This window comes from Lichenostomus cassidix, chromosome 8, assembly GCF_008360975.1.
Source record: "Lichenostomus cassidix isolate B80296 chromosome 8, HeHo_3.0, whole genome shotgun sequence".
NCBI lineage: Eukaryota > Metazoa > Chordata > Aves > Passeriformes > Meliphagidae > Lichenostomus > Lichenostomus cassidix.
Window position 1 is genome coordinate 29,408,434 of NC_139489.1, and position 14,674 is coordinate 29,423,107.

The 14,674-nt window shown below is 42.1% G+C and overlaps 1 long non-coding RNA gene across 2 annotated transcripts; it reads right to left on the bottom strand.

Annotated features, from left to right (window-relative positions):
• Nucleotides 1-931: 931 nt before the first annotated feature.
• LOC146434230 (uncharacterized) lies at nt 932-14,566 on the bottom strand. Of its 2 annotated transcripts, none has more exons than XR_014853640.1 (3): nt 14,474-14,566; nt 13,303-13,461; nt 932-1,350 (listed from the first exon to the last, which is right to left on the bottom strand). It is a non-coding gene; the product is annotated as an uncharacterized LOC146434230 (long non-coding RNA). The 2 variants fall into 2 exon arrangements; XR_014853641.1 differs by lacking the exon at nt 932-1,350 and adding an exon at nt 11,078-11,303.
• Nucleotides 14,567-14,674: the final 108 nt, after the last annotated feature.

The window sequence follows — 14,674 nt, forward strand, 5'->3', positions numbered from 1 at the left end:
CCAGCTGCCCCCTCCCAGCACATTCCCGTGCATGACACTTCCTTCCAGCACCTGCACAAACCTGACTGATCCTGATCCTTTTGGAATCAGTGACACCCTGCTTCCCAAGGAACTCGATTGAATCCCAGCATGTCACCTCACTGCAGTCCACAACCTGTCCCCTGGGGTGCTGCTGGGAGACCTTTGTGCAGGCAGTGCCTCCTTTGATCCCTAAGCTCTGGGCTCTGGCAAAGCAGCTGTGTCACTGGGTCAGCTGAGGTGATCTGAACTTTCAGATCTGTTCCTTTGCTGCTGTTTCCAAGAGCATTGTTTGGGAGGCTCCTTTTAAGGCTCTGCACTGGCCAGCTGGGGCATTTCCTCCCTTTGCCCAGGCCCTGAGCAAGCAAGGGAATGCACAAGATGTTTCTCCCCATTTTGCCTTCCTTTCCTGTATTTCAAATCCTCTTTTCTCCTCCCCCCCGCCCATCTCTTTCGCTTTCTTCCTCCTTCTCTCTTCCTTCCTATACACAGAAAAATAGAAAGCTTTGATTGGAAGGGACCTTAAGATTCATCTCAATCCACCCCCTGCCATGGGCAGGGACACCTTCCACTATCCCACGTCCCATCTAACCTGGCCTTGGACACTTCCAGGGATCCAGGGGCAGCCACAGCTTCTGTGGGCACCCTGTGCCAGGGCCTTGCCACCCTCCCAGGGAGCAAGTCCTTCCTACACACCCTGCCCCTTTCCACCACACATCCCAGGTACAGTTAACAATCCTAAGTCCAGCCCATTAAAGACTCAATTATTCAGATATTCTCTGTGCACCACAGTGAGCCAGCATCCCATTTCCCATTTTCAGTGACGTCACAAAGTCAATGCTTTAAAAGCCCCCAGGCATTCTCAGCAAATACTATAATCCCATTACAGATGGGATTTCTATTTAATTGGAAATAAACAAGCAGGCAAAATAGCCCAACAGCCTTCCCCTACCCCCAAGCCACGCTGTCACCCACCACTATTGCAGCTTAAAATTCATATCCATTATTAAAGACACTTGGCAGGTGTGACCACACAATCATACATTTATCCATGGAAAGGTGACATGTGGGAACAAAACCATTTCTTCATTGCCCTGTAATGGTCACTGGCAGAGGAACCAGTCAGCCCCTGTGAGCTGGAGGGGACTGATAATTTGTCAGGGAGAGCACTAAAGGCAGTGCCAATCCTGCTGGAGAAGGGAAGCTGGGATCAGTCACCTCCCAGTAATCCAGGGTGAGCTCTGCCGAGCTGACGTCTGTCACGCTAAGTCACTGATGGCTGAGCAGATGGACGATCATGCTGGAGCACCCAAGGATGGGAACTCTGTCCAGCTGCCAAAGTGGAAAGAAAATAAGTGATGTAAACCACAGAAAGTGCTGCTTCAGCTGGAAGCTTTCCAACAGAAAAGTGGGATTCCAGACATTGCAAAATATACCAAATTCTGCATCAAATAAGATTTTAGCAAATCTTCTATTTAAACCTTTTCTTGCCCTCAAGGATAATAAAAATGTCAGTTTGCCACTTTTTCATTTCCTTCTTTTCCCAAAAATGTCATTTTCCAACTGTCTTTCCAATACTTTTTGTAAAAGTAACGATGTCAAAAGGAAAACATGCAAAGGAAAATATGCAAGAGATCTAAACATCATCTTGCAAGCCTCATCCAAAACAAAAAATAGAGGGAAGACAAGGAAAAATGCAAGAACCCAAGAAAAATATTCTTTAAAAATCAGATTTATGAATGTAAAACACATAAGACCATCCAGTTCACTTTCAAGCACTTGTTTTATCATAAAAAGCCACACAGGAGAATAAAAGCTTCCACCAAGAACATTTCATCTACACTTCTGCAGAAGAAAACAGTTGTTTCTGGGACCCTTAGCCACAAACTACAATGCCCAAGAAGAGAGTACATATAATACATCCTCTCATCTTACTCCATCAGACACACTAAAATTTCAGAGTTTTTTCTTGGAAGCTTCCAAATCATGCAGTACTGCTATTGCTGGGGTTGGATTCCACAATCTGAAATCAATAGCAGACAACCAGAAGCATTATTGCTTTTCTTTATCTTCCTCTTTATTATAACAAATCAGACAATAAATAGAGCCTATAAAAATTGAGCCAGGAGAATGCTGCAGTTCTGTTTCACCTGAAGAAAGTCATAGAGCATCTCAAAGAAAACCAAGGGAGAGTTGGGAGAGTAGTCAGAAAGCATAAATCTAGAAGCAGTTTTATAGCAACCTCCTTGCCAAATCTTTCGCTTCTCCTTAAGTCTTTAGGCACTAGATCATGTTTTCACCTGTTTTATGATGCTCTTTTGGAAGAGACGTAATTTTTTTAAGGAAAATGGGGACAGAAATTGATCCTAATCTAGAAACAGACTTTAAAATTACTACAAATACTTTAGGAAAGGTTAAAAACAAACCAAAGATTAAAATCAAACGAACAAAAATCATGCGATTCTCTTAAAGCACAGATCAGCAAGTCCTTGCCAGTGGTGAAATGCTTACAGGAGCTCCACTATGCATAATGACAACATTTCTAGCAGATTTTGTTAATTCTACTAAGTGACCAGGATTTGCAAATATATTAAAGCTGTACACAAAATACATACATACATGTGTGTGTGTGTAAAAACTTAGTAAGTAGGACCCTTAGCAAGACCCTTATTACTGAGATGAGGAATAAGCAACAACAAAAAGTGCTCCTCCCCAACCTTTTGGTGTTGTTTTTTTCAGTTAGATCCTAACATACTGTGAACCTGTCGAAAGACAAATATTTTTGGCAGACATTTGAATTGTCTCTATATAATAAGAATGCACTCAAACAACAGAACTGATATTCTTCTAAGTGCATCTAAATTACCATGAGGACTCAACCCTTGTTCATGGTAAATAGAGGACACCTTCTTTGCTAGAATCAAACTACCTAAGGAATGGTTAAAACTATGTCCCTCTGGTAAATTATTTCTCTTACTTCAAAGTAACTTTCCCACCCAGGCTTCACTATGTTTATTTTTCTCCACGTGGGGTCTGAAAAGATAACTGGTATCTCCTTTGCTAGAAATTATTTTATTTTCCTGCTTGAGACTCTTTCTGATTTTGCTAGAGCAATTTTCCCCTTGAATACAACAAACTCATTTTCCAAGCATGGCAGCTACTCCTTTCCTTATCTGTGTTGCCTTGGAAACACAGGCAAAGATTAATTTTCTTAAGCAGGCCATTGATTTCCTCTCCTGTCTATACTTCCACTATATCACAGCTGCAAGAGTTATGCTCCAGTGGAACTGAAAGCTTGCCTTACTTAATATCATCAAAACTCTTGGTAGCAGTAGGTGCTACTGGTAGGATTCTTCCCTTCCTATGCTTCATCCATGCCTGGAATATTAGAACAGAAAAAAAGATCAATATATACATCCAAATCTTCACAAATTTGGGGGAAAGAATGCAGCTGAAAGGATTCAACTGCTTGATCCAGCCAGCATTTGCTGTTTCATTTGCCTTTTCCACTGTCCTCTCCTTCCTGTAAATAACACTATGAACATGAAAAATAGCAAAATCCAACATTTAAGTTAAAACTCCACAGATTTTCATGCTGAGTTGACTGAACTGAACACCCAGCACTCGGAAGCAATTTGTGGATGACACTGCCTCTATTTCTATTTGCAACAGAAAAAGTGAAAGGCCAGTAAAGGGCCAATATTTCTAGTTTCTCAAATAGGTGCAAACAAAAGTTCTTGCATGTTACCAGGTCAGCAAGCATGACTGAGCAGCAGCATTGCAGAAACCCTGATAGCCATTGTCTGACTGCTGACAGTTGGCCTGCAAAGGATTCCCAGGTTGTCTGCTCAGTTCAGGAGGGCTATAGAGGAAAACTTCTGTGAATAAGATGAGTGTCTCCATGAAACATCTGAACAACATCAGCATTTTTTCCTCCTCAGCCCTGACACACCCAAGCCAGCAGAGTTAACCAAAAATTTGCACTGAATATTTCCCAAAGATTCCATCTTCAGTTTCACAGGGCTTGCAACAACAAATCACCAAATCCATTCATTGTATGTTCACAGGAAATACTGAGGACTAAAGAGGAAGAAAAGGCTCTAGGAAAATGACTGAGATTTAGCCCCTAATGGGCCACAGAACACATGGGGTGCATGGAACCAAAATAAAAACACTTTGCTGCTGCTTTAGGGAGAGTAATGTAGAGATGAGTATTCACATCCAGACCCACATCTGATGAGGGATGCCTGGAAGAATGAAGAGAAGCAAGACAAACAAACCTCATTGCAAATCTGGGCCTATAATCTTGTAAAATGCAGGTTTAAGCCCATCAGTGGAGCTCAGGAAGTTCTAGGTCAGCTTGCTATTTTTAACCATCCAACATTAAACAGTGAGAGACAGCATTCCAAGGAAAGGTTTCTCTATGTTAATCATTTCTCATGGAACCACTGACAATGCAGTGGGAAATAACAGTGCTATAGATACCTATCTGTTCACTTATTGCCCTCCAGCGTTGTATCATTAAGAGCCTCTAAGCAGAGACACTATGGGAAGCAAGGCAACTGGGAAGTTGTTTAACCTGTCACTACAAAATCCTAATTTATCAATAAATAAAACATTGAAAAACACTGTGACACTATTAAACAAAATCAATGCTTCTGTGATTTTTAAAACATATTGAACTCTATGATCCTTGTAGGTCCCTTCCAACTCAGGATATTCTATAGTTCTGTGATTATAAAATCCTTACATTAATGTGGTATCCATTTATGGTGACTGGTGTTTAACTGTAATGTCCCACAGGGAAACAGTGCTGTACTTTGAGCAAATAGGACTTAATTCATCCGAAGAAGTTTTTTTATGAATGGTGTTAGGTACTTTGAGAATTAATCTTCTCCAGGTCAGTGTTCATCCCCTGAACACACCCCATGCTCTGTTCCAGCTCCCAATATAGTTCCTGATGTGACAGGATCTCCAAGCACCATGAGGCCCCAGGGAAAGGGGACACGGAAAATACCAGCGTGTTTTCATTGATTTAGAGTTAGCAGCGGCAAACCAGCATTGACAGCTGGACATAAACGTAACCTACATCTGGAAAGGGACACATCAGAAAAACAGGAGAAGTGGAGCAACAAAAGGTCAAACTCAATTAGCTTTTATTGACCCTATTGCATAAACAGGCCAGATAGCAGCCTCAGTGCAGAGGCCTAGATGCATTTTTTTCCTTTGGTTGTTTTCTAAAACATCCAAGGATATTCCATCCTAACTATATGTGAAGCATAGCATAGAGCCAACCTTAACACATTTGAACACAGAGCAGCCCAGAGAGTAGCTTAGTAATAGTCTGGACACAGGGTTGAGCAACTCCTGGGGAAAAATAACAACGACATATTCACAAATTAATCTCAGGAGAAAAGCTTTCATCAGTTCCGCAATATTTTCAAATGGAAATTCTATTTTTACCATGTGTTCCCTTACTCCACTTACCACAGCAAGAGTCCACCACCAATTCTGCTGACAATAAAAATGGCATTTCTAAGCAGTTCTTAGAAAATAAGCACCATTTTCTTTCAGAAGAGACTTGCAAAAAAAAAAAAAAAAAGGTTTAAAAAGGCAGTGAGAAGAGGCTGACATTCATAGAATCATAGAATCCTGGAATTATAGAATGGTTTGGGTTGGAAGGAACCATCCCATTCCACCCCCTGCCATGGGCAGGGACACCTTCCACTATCCCAGGCTGCTCCAAGCCCCAGTGTCCAGCCTGGCCTTGGACACTTCCAGGGATCCAGGGGCAGCCACAGCTTCTCTGGGCACCCTGTGCCAGGGCCTCCCCACCCTCCCAGGGAATGATTCCTTCCTAGTATCCCATCCAACGCTGCCCTCTGGCAGTAGGAAGCCATTCCCTGTGTCCTGTTATGCCAGGCCCTTGTCTCAAGTTCCTCTCCAGCTCTCCTAGAGCCCCTCTAGGTACTGAAAGGCTGCTAATTAAAGCACTCCTATGTTGGGGAAGATGAAATAGGAAGGCCTTACAGATATGATGACCTTGCAAAAGATGCTGAGAATATGGAAAATATGAGCGAGATTGAAATGAAAACACAATTCGAGTTGTATAGTAACTAAGAGAACAATGGTATGGCCAAGGCAGGTAATCCCCCCTCTTGATAGAACAATGCCCTCTGCCCAGGCAGGTTCAAGGGTCAGAGCAGACCCTACCTGCCTGGTAGAAATCCCAAAAAAGGCAGTTTTTTAAGGTTTGAAACATGACCCTGTATGGTAATGTGATGATTCTTATAGGTTGTATGTAAATGCTGTAGGAGTTGTAGTTTGTCTTAGATTGGTTAAAGAAGAGTTGAATATTCAACAGAGAAGACAATTTATTGTATTGTAAACGGCAAATCGCTCTCTTTTTCTCTCTCTCTCTCTCCCTTTCTGATGGCCTGTTTGGAGTCGCGCCTGGCGGCTTAACAGGCCTCTCACCCCCACTCTATTTCGCAATAAACCCTCACGTTCTAAACCTCATCTTTAGAGATCTCTTGTCCCTATTTTATCCCCATAACTAAACCCCACGGAGTCTATTCTTACTCCGTGATGGATGCTAGACTCATCATTAGCTGAGGAACAAACTTCATGACCACTATCAATTAATGACACCACCAATTAATTAATTTTGTGTAGCGAGGGAATGTTCATTGATCAAAATTCATGCCAAACTGTTATTGAGACCCTCATCTGGCCAGGTATTAGTGGAAAGCCAAGAGGAGAAGGGATGATGATATTTAACAGATATTAAAGAATAAATCTTAACATGGAGGCCAGCAAGTGGAGCTGGCAAGAGTCACTGTCACTTGCCTTCCAGACTTTCTGTTCCATGTCTAGAGTGCAGCACCTTTCACCTTGTCCACAAGTTCTGAGGAAGCTGAATTTTGCTTTTTTTCTCTTTTAAAACGTTCTTTCGCTGACCTTCCCTTCATGTTTCTCAGTGTTTTTACCATGCTGGTAGGAGATGCCTTTCTGCTGATGTCCATTGTGACTTATCCACCCCTGACTCTTGCAGCCCTGGCCACGTTTCAGCTCAGGCATAGAGCTTAAGGTGAGCATGTCAAGTGTGCTTCAGCCTTTCCCAAGGAGAAACAGCATGGGATGAGCCATCTCTGATGTGCATTTTAAAGGGCACCTCTTTTTCCAGACTGGCAAATTCCCTCTACTTTGAAGCAATGTTTTAAAACAAACAGAGATAGATTTTAGCCACATGACTATGGAAAATAAACGTTTACACTGTTCTGAGTATGTTAAACATGCCAACTGGCCTTCAATGGAGCTACAGCACTGTCAGAACTTTGCCTCAGACAAAAGCTGGCCAATTCTAATTCTTTAATCGTCTTAACTGAGATACTTTAAGCCCAAAGCACTGATTTCTTGGCAATATTAGCATTTCCAGGTAATTAGAGTAATGGGTATTTGGAAATCAAATACAGACTCACACTATGTAGGAAGCAACCCTAGAGCCTGATTCTGATACTGCACTAATAAAAATTACTCTGGTAATAGCTCTTTAATGCTACTGACTGCTGGAGAACTGTAAATGACTCACACAAAGGACAAGATCAGAATCTGAATTGATGTCATGGCCAGCCATAAGAATATCACTGGTATGTAGCAGGCAGGTGATGTTTTGGCTCTCCAAAGTGCTTGACATATGCATTAGATAATAAATACAATCATCCTGTGAGCAGTAGGAGCATTGTTATGTATTACAAGTGCAGTAAACAAATGCAGCAGTCAAACCACAGTTTACCCTGACTGAAGCACCACAGGCAAGGCACAGTTTAGTCCCACCCTCTGCAAACCAGCCATTTTGGTTGGTTTACCTGTGCCCTCAGCTGACAAATTCAGACAAGTTTAGGCCAGCAGGAATAGGAAAACTCACAATTTTTCTAGTTTTTGGTCCTATTCCCAGGAAACAAAACCATATTATTGCCCTTGAATCTCAGGTGCTGATTCTTGTACAGAAAGGAAGGTAAAACCTCAAATAGCAAAACTGGGAAGAGAGAAGGGAATCCAGTATTGGATATCTGTGATTATCTAACTCTGGAATATGGCTCTCCCAAATAAAGGCAACTGTAGAAACGAAAAGGTAAAATATAAAAAAAGAGAGGGGGCTCCTTACAAGTACTGTGGTCCCACTTACACATTGGGAAATATCTTCCTAGCTACCCCACCTGCACAAACCCCAGAGGATCTCATCTGCACAACCAGTGTTAGAGCCAGATCGTGGAAGAACTCTGTGGAACTCGTACAGATTCTTACGTAATTCTCCTTTTTTCAGCATAGATTTCAGAGGAGGTTGTAGTAAGATTGATATTTTTACATTCAGTGCAGCAAGACAGCAAATTAAGCTGTGCAAGAGCCTGTGCATTGTTACAGCCAAACAGGAAGTGAAACTTGCTCCACACATTTTCTGCTGTGCCTATGCCATAGCATTAGAGGGGTTCATTAAGAGCCCATTTAAAAGCACATAACTTCCCATTAAACTCCTTGATTATCACAGCAGCTCAATTGTTTCATCCTTATTAAATTCCTGAGAACTTGTCTGTGAGAGCATTCTAACAGAGGTTGACAAACTGTGAAGATTTCAAAGATACTCTAAGCATTAGAATATTTACATCCTTAAGAATACTGTGCTCCAGACAGTGAAATTAATTCGAGCTGGCTTGCCCTAAATTTTTTCAGCTCCTCAAGAGATTTTGCTACTGGGTTTAACAATATCAAGCTGGTAAAGAACAAAGAACCACAAGATCTGTGGAGCAATCTGTAAATTGCATCTAGAATAAAAGTTCAAGGAATTAGATCAATTTGAAACAAAGGAATGAAGTGGGAAAAAAAGAGTGATGTTCTTTTCACACAGTAAGTCCAAATATGTAATTGGGTTTTTTCTCTACAAAATATCTTTGGAAACGATTATTTGACTACTTTTGCCAGTGACAGGTAGGTCTGGGAAGAATGTAAAAAAGAACATTCACTCAAAATTGGATCCGCTTCACCCAGCATTTGCTATTGAAAGTCTGCAGAAGGTGCCACAATATCAAATACATTTTAAACTTGCTCCTTTCTCCCTAGGAAGAGTGTATCAAAGCTCTTTGACAGGGATAGGTTCTCCTGGAGCAGGAGCAGCAGTCCTGGAGCCATCATTGCTACTGCAAGGATCAACAGGGTGTTAGTTCCATTTCTGGGAGAGGTGGGTTCTTACTGCCCTTCTGACTCTCCAGCTGCTGCCTGGCCTCATAACAGGAATAACAGATCTTTCTTTCCAGACCTCTGTGGTGAAAACGTGGTAGTTTCCCAGAACTCCTTTTATCATGAAAAGCACTATAGATTTCATGGACAGGGAAAACAAGGTGGTACCTTTGCCTTTACCGCAGCTTTTTTGTCCTCGAAAACTCATGTTCTTCTTCAGTCTCCTTTTCCTTAAGCAAAAGAATTCTCATGCTTTTCTTCATTAAAAGGGTTGTAAAGCATTGGCACAGGCTGCCCAGGGCAGTGGTGGAGTCCCCATCCCTGGAAGTGCTCAAAACCACGTGCATGTGGCAGTCGGGGGCAAGATGTAGTGGTGGACTAGGTGGTGGTGGTGCTGGGCTGATGGTTGGACTTGGTGATGTAAAAGGTCTTTTCCAACCTGAATGATTTCCTGATGCCTCAGATTCCCTATTTTCCATATCCCTGACACCTCCAGCCCCTCGACTCTGGACTGTTGGCATTGGTCCACCTCCATCTCATTATTGTAATGCACATTTCAGACTCTGACAACTGAACAACTCTCTTGACTCAAGGCCTTGATAAAGGCGAAAGGCTCTCCCCTGAGACCACTAAGATTTTGCTGTGGGGAAAAAAGAGACCCAGACCTTGGGTTAGTGAGACTGAATGAAAGGAATTATGGTAAATCCTACAGTGAGAGAATGACCAAAAAAATGGCTAATATTACTTTTCAGCTGCAGATTTCTATGAATGCAAATGTATTAAGATGTTTTCAATACTTGAAGGTACCACACTGATTATCCATTACAAAGCATGTGGAATTGTAGATGGCATGGCTCTGTTTCACACATTGTGTTATACAACTGTGGTTAGAGTGACCCCAAACTGCCACAAGACATTTAGCACTCATTTCAGGCCAAATACGAAAAAGATATTCAGATGACTTAAGATGCAGATTGAAATCACTCAAATGATTAAAGCTAATTAAATTCAGCATGCATATACAAGTATGACCTTGTAAATAGTTATAATGAAAATAGTGTTCATTAGTTTGGGAATTATTAAATCAATATTTTGAACAGCTTCAGGAAAACAGGCACAGCAAGAACTGGGGCTTAGATGAAGACTTTCATAAAATCATCAACTCAGTGGTTGGCTGCTGTCAAAAAGTGAAGTCTCACAAGAATTTACAAAAGCAATACAGTATGAAACAGGAAAAGAAGATTATACCATTACATACATCCATGGTTCCTTCACACCAACTACTCTGGGAAGCTTTGGTGAAACACAAAAGATGCAAACTGGAAAAGGGTCAAAAGAGAGTAAAGATGATATGAAATGTATGAAACAACTTCCATATGGGGATTGATTGAGTGGAAACCCTGCAGCACAGGAAAGGTTTGCCTTACAGGGGAGATTTTAGATGGTTGTGTATTCATGAGTAGCCTGGAGTAGGTGAATAAAAATCAACTATCCCTCTCATGCACCAGTTCTTGTGCTGGAAGAGGAAGGGAAGTTAGAAGAATTCAGGTTCTGAACAAATCACAGCTGTTGGTCATTCCAAAGCACTTGTTCAGCTCTTTTGAAGTACTGTAAATTTTGTGTATTTACAGTGTCCATTGGTGAAGAGTTGTACATGTCTACCGTAAGCCACGACAATCTGTCTCCTTTTATGTTTTGGCTGTGGAGTTCTGCTCAATCAAACCCCACATGGATCGTGTTCTGCACCTTTGTTGTCCTGTCCATTTGCTGCCTTTTCCGTTTTTAATAAGCAAAAAGCTTACACAAGCTCCTAAGGCAACTGGACAACTGCTTAGCAAGAGCTGCAGCTGGGATTATAAAAGTGACAAATCCCATCAGCCCTGCCTAAAAAAATGGCTGGGAGATCACATGGGATTAGGCAGAGGATGAAAGGGAGAGGAAAAGGTATGTTACATACCCTGTTTTTACTTTTTTCTTAGCATCCATCCTCTTCTGGCCACTGTCAGAGTCAAAGCAGTGGCCAGCTTAATGCCAATCTGTTCCTGTGGTGGCTAAAATCAGAGTGAAATTTAAAAACCAAATAATTTAATGGGCTCACATCCAATAAAAAACTGAACAGCATTTGCTGTTCTGCCTTGAACTGTTATTTTTGGAGCACCATTAGCTAGCAATTAATAAGTAGTAATTGGTAAACCATTACTGTGAATCTTGCTGTAGAGTTTATGGTTTATCAAGATGTTTTGTGAAGATGCATTCTCATGACTCAGATGTGAGGACAATGTTTTCCTACAGGACTCCTGCAGGTTCCCTGGGATGACTCAGTGCTGTTATTTGTTCTCCATGCTAAGGGCACAGCTGGCTTGTGAGAACAAGTGACCAGACTGATGGATTCTCATCATGACCAAAACCAGAGGGGATGGATGGCTTCAACCTTTCACAGTTTTAATGCTATCACACATGCTGCCCATAAACTGAGCTGAAGAATATCCTGACACACAGATGTTGTGAAAACATCTTACTCCTTATCTTTAATAGGGCAGATGCCAGAAACGTGTGATTTTGTGTTGCAAAAAGCTGAAAAGCACGCAGAGATGCTTCCTGCTTGATACTGTAGGGTTCAGCAGAGCCCTCAGTATCAGCAGACATTGGCGAACAAACTCTCTTATCTTTGCTGGTATTTTGAGTCCTTTGATCCTCTTATTTAAAATCTAGATCCAAAAATTTCCAATTTATCTTTATTTTAGGCTCCTGAGAGAGAAAACAATCCTTTGAAACCCATTAAACTCCCGAGTAGTGATGAAACCTTTTATTTTGAAAACATCTTTCAATCCCAGCAGCATTCTGAGGGCAAGGCTGGGCTCAAGAACAGGACTACAGTTGCTAAAGGAAAGGTGGCTCTCTATTGCAGCAATACAGGCTCAAAGCTTGTTGGCCTTTTTTTTACCTCCTTCCCTGCACAGAAAAGGTTCACTTCAAGCACCAGGCAGGCCCTGGGGCTCCCCTGTTCACATTTACTCTGCCATTCACACACCAAAAATATCCACCTTCAAAAGAGAAGTGTGAACTAATGCTTTGGTGTTTTTCTATCAGGTGTGGCCAGCACAGGTCTTTCTCGTGAGAACATTCCACTGTGTTTTGTAAACAAAGATGAAGTCTGGATGTGTTTCAAACAGTGTCTCGAGATTTGGACAGCTCAGGCCTGGCCAATTAAACTTAGGAGGAGGTTTCTAGCTGACCAATCTGGGTGACCTCTGAAAATTATATACATATGGAAATCAAATTAATAAACTCTCTTTCTTGCCACGCTGAGACCTGGGGTCTTTTCTCTGCTAGTGGCTCAACAGCGACAATCAGGAACCCAAATAAAAGAAATGAGTGCTTATATTTGCAAAGCCATTTTTTACATCAGATTACAGGCCAACCTGCTGCATTTATAAATTCCTTTGCCTGGCAATATTTGCAGAGCAGCAGGAAGAAAACTTTCCGTAAACAAACAAGCCTGTGTAATCAGGAAGTTAATGAAACCTTGTTGTGGAACAACAGCATAAGCTGCATAAACACGTCTACATTTCATGACTGACAAACAAGAGAATTCCTAGATTTAAAAAGGGAACAGCTAACAGACCGAAGTGAATGAAAAATGCATTTGCTGGCTGCCCTTTGAAAGTTCCCTGCCCATGAGCCTGCAGGCACAGCAACCACTGATCACCCAGAGCCAGCCAGGTGCCATATGGACCACGCAATGGCAGCACCTCAGAAAACAGAGCAAGTAAAATCTCACAAGGGTTCATTGATCCCTTTATTCATAAGGAGACTAAAAGAAGTGAACCAAGCTTAAATCCATCAGCAGCAAGACCTTATTTTGAGTATAAACATCAGCGAGTGACATCACAGAGGAGAGATTTCACCTCCAATCCAATTTGCATTGTCTGATCTGCTCCAGAGACAAACGCTCTTAATTCCTGCAGGGGTAACCTCGGAGCAGTTTCCCAGGCTGATCACCTTGTCTTTGTAGGCCAGGCCGGCTTTGCTGGGAGCTGTGATACTGACCTTAGCTGGCCATTTGGGTCACTCCTGGCTGGCCTTGGTGATGACACACACAGGAGCCCCACAGCAGCTCTCTCGCAGGAGGGGAGGAGCTGCAAAGCACCTGTGAAGAGCACTCGCTATTGAAGCTACAGAACATCGTAGGCTGGCAACAGAACAGGCCTGAGAAAGAAAATACATTGGATGGGTTGGTATTTTTTTTTCACAGAACGCATGACTGGTCTTTTTTTCTTTTTTTCCTTTTCTTTTTCTCTTTCGTTTTTTTAAAGTATGGCGTGCTATTATAGCAATGTAAAAGCTTAAATCTGATTTTTTCCTGGGCTGCAAACACAGTATTTCCCCACCTCTTTATTCAAACTAGTCCAATCAAAACTGTCGCTCACTGTGGTCAGACACTTAGGAAACATACCAGTTCCCAAAAGTCTGTGGAAAAGTTTATTTTTTCTTTGCCTACTCAGACAGTATTTCCTTTTAGCCCTGTCATACTGCTCTTTCCACCAGATGGTTTGCTGGTTTCTATTCCAGCTAAGAGGGATTTAACCAGCTTGAATTAATCCTTACATTTGTCATCGACTAAGTGTTAATGCTCTGACACTATTTTAATCCTTAGAGATTTTTTTCCCCTCTGCCCCCACCCACCCTGCCGTGCAGAAAGGGAGGGAGGAAGGAAGGAGGGCACTCGGGGTGTTGAGCTGACAGAACAACACAACTCCGTGCTCCAGCGGGGTCACAGGTGCTCACCTGGATACTCCATCCCGGAACATTCATGTGGGAGATATAACCGACAGGGAAAGAGCTTCTACTACCGTAGGAAAACTCAGTAATTTCAGTGATGATATGTGAAGCAGGAGCACATGTACACACGTAAGATTTGGTTTGTCACTTTTTAGCTCACTCGGGGTATTTTGTGCCTTCCACACTGCCCAATTTTTTAATATTTTCCACTGTAATGTATTCCCTGTTTTCTGAAAACTAGAATGTAATATTAAGTAGCTTTCAGCCTGTGGGGTTTTCCTTCTAGAGCCCACGTTTCCTATTGTGCTGCTGAGACCATGAACCCAGCACACCTGTATGCCCTCTGTGTGCATTAGGAACACCTCTAGGAATTTGGGTCATTAGCGTATCGCTAATCTCCACAAACTCATTATTATGCACACGCCCGATTCACACTGACCTTCTCACAAGGCTTGGAACGCAGCTGCGCCACTGACAAGAGTCCTGCCTTCCCCTAACCGCCGCCCCTCAGGAAGGCACAGATTCCTGGGTGCATCTCCTCGCAGGCATTTACCATTCTGGAAGAGATGGTAACGTTTGTCACTTGTTTAGCAACAGAAGCAAATATTCAGGGAAGAAAGAATCCAATTAGAATTTAAGA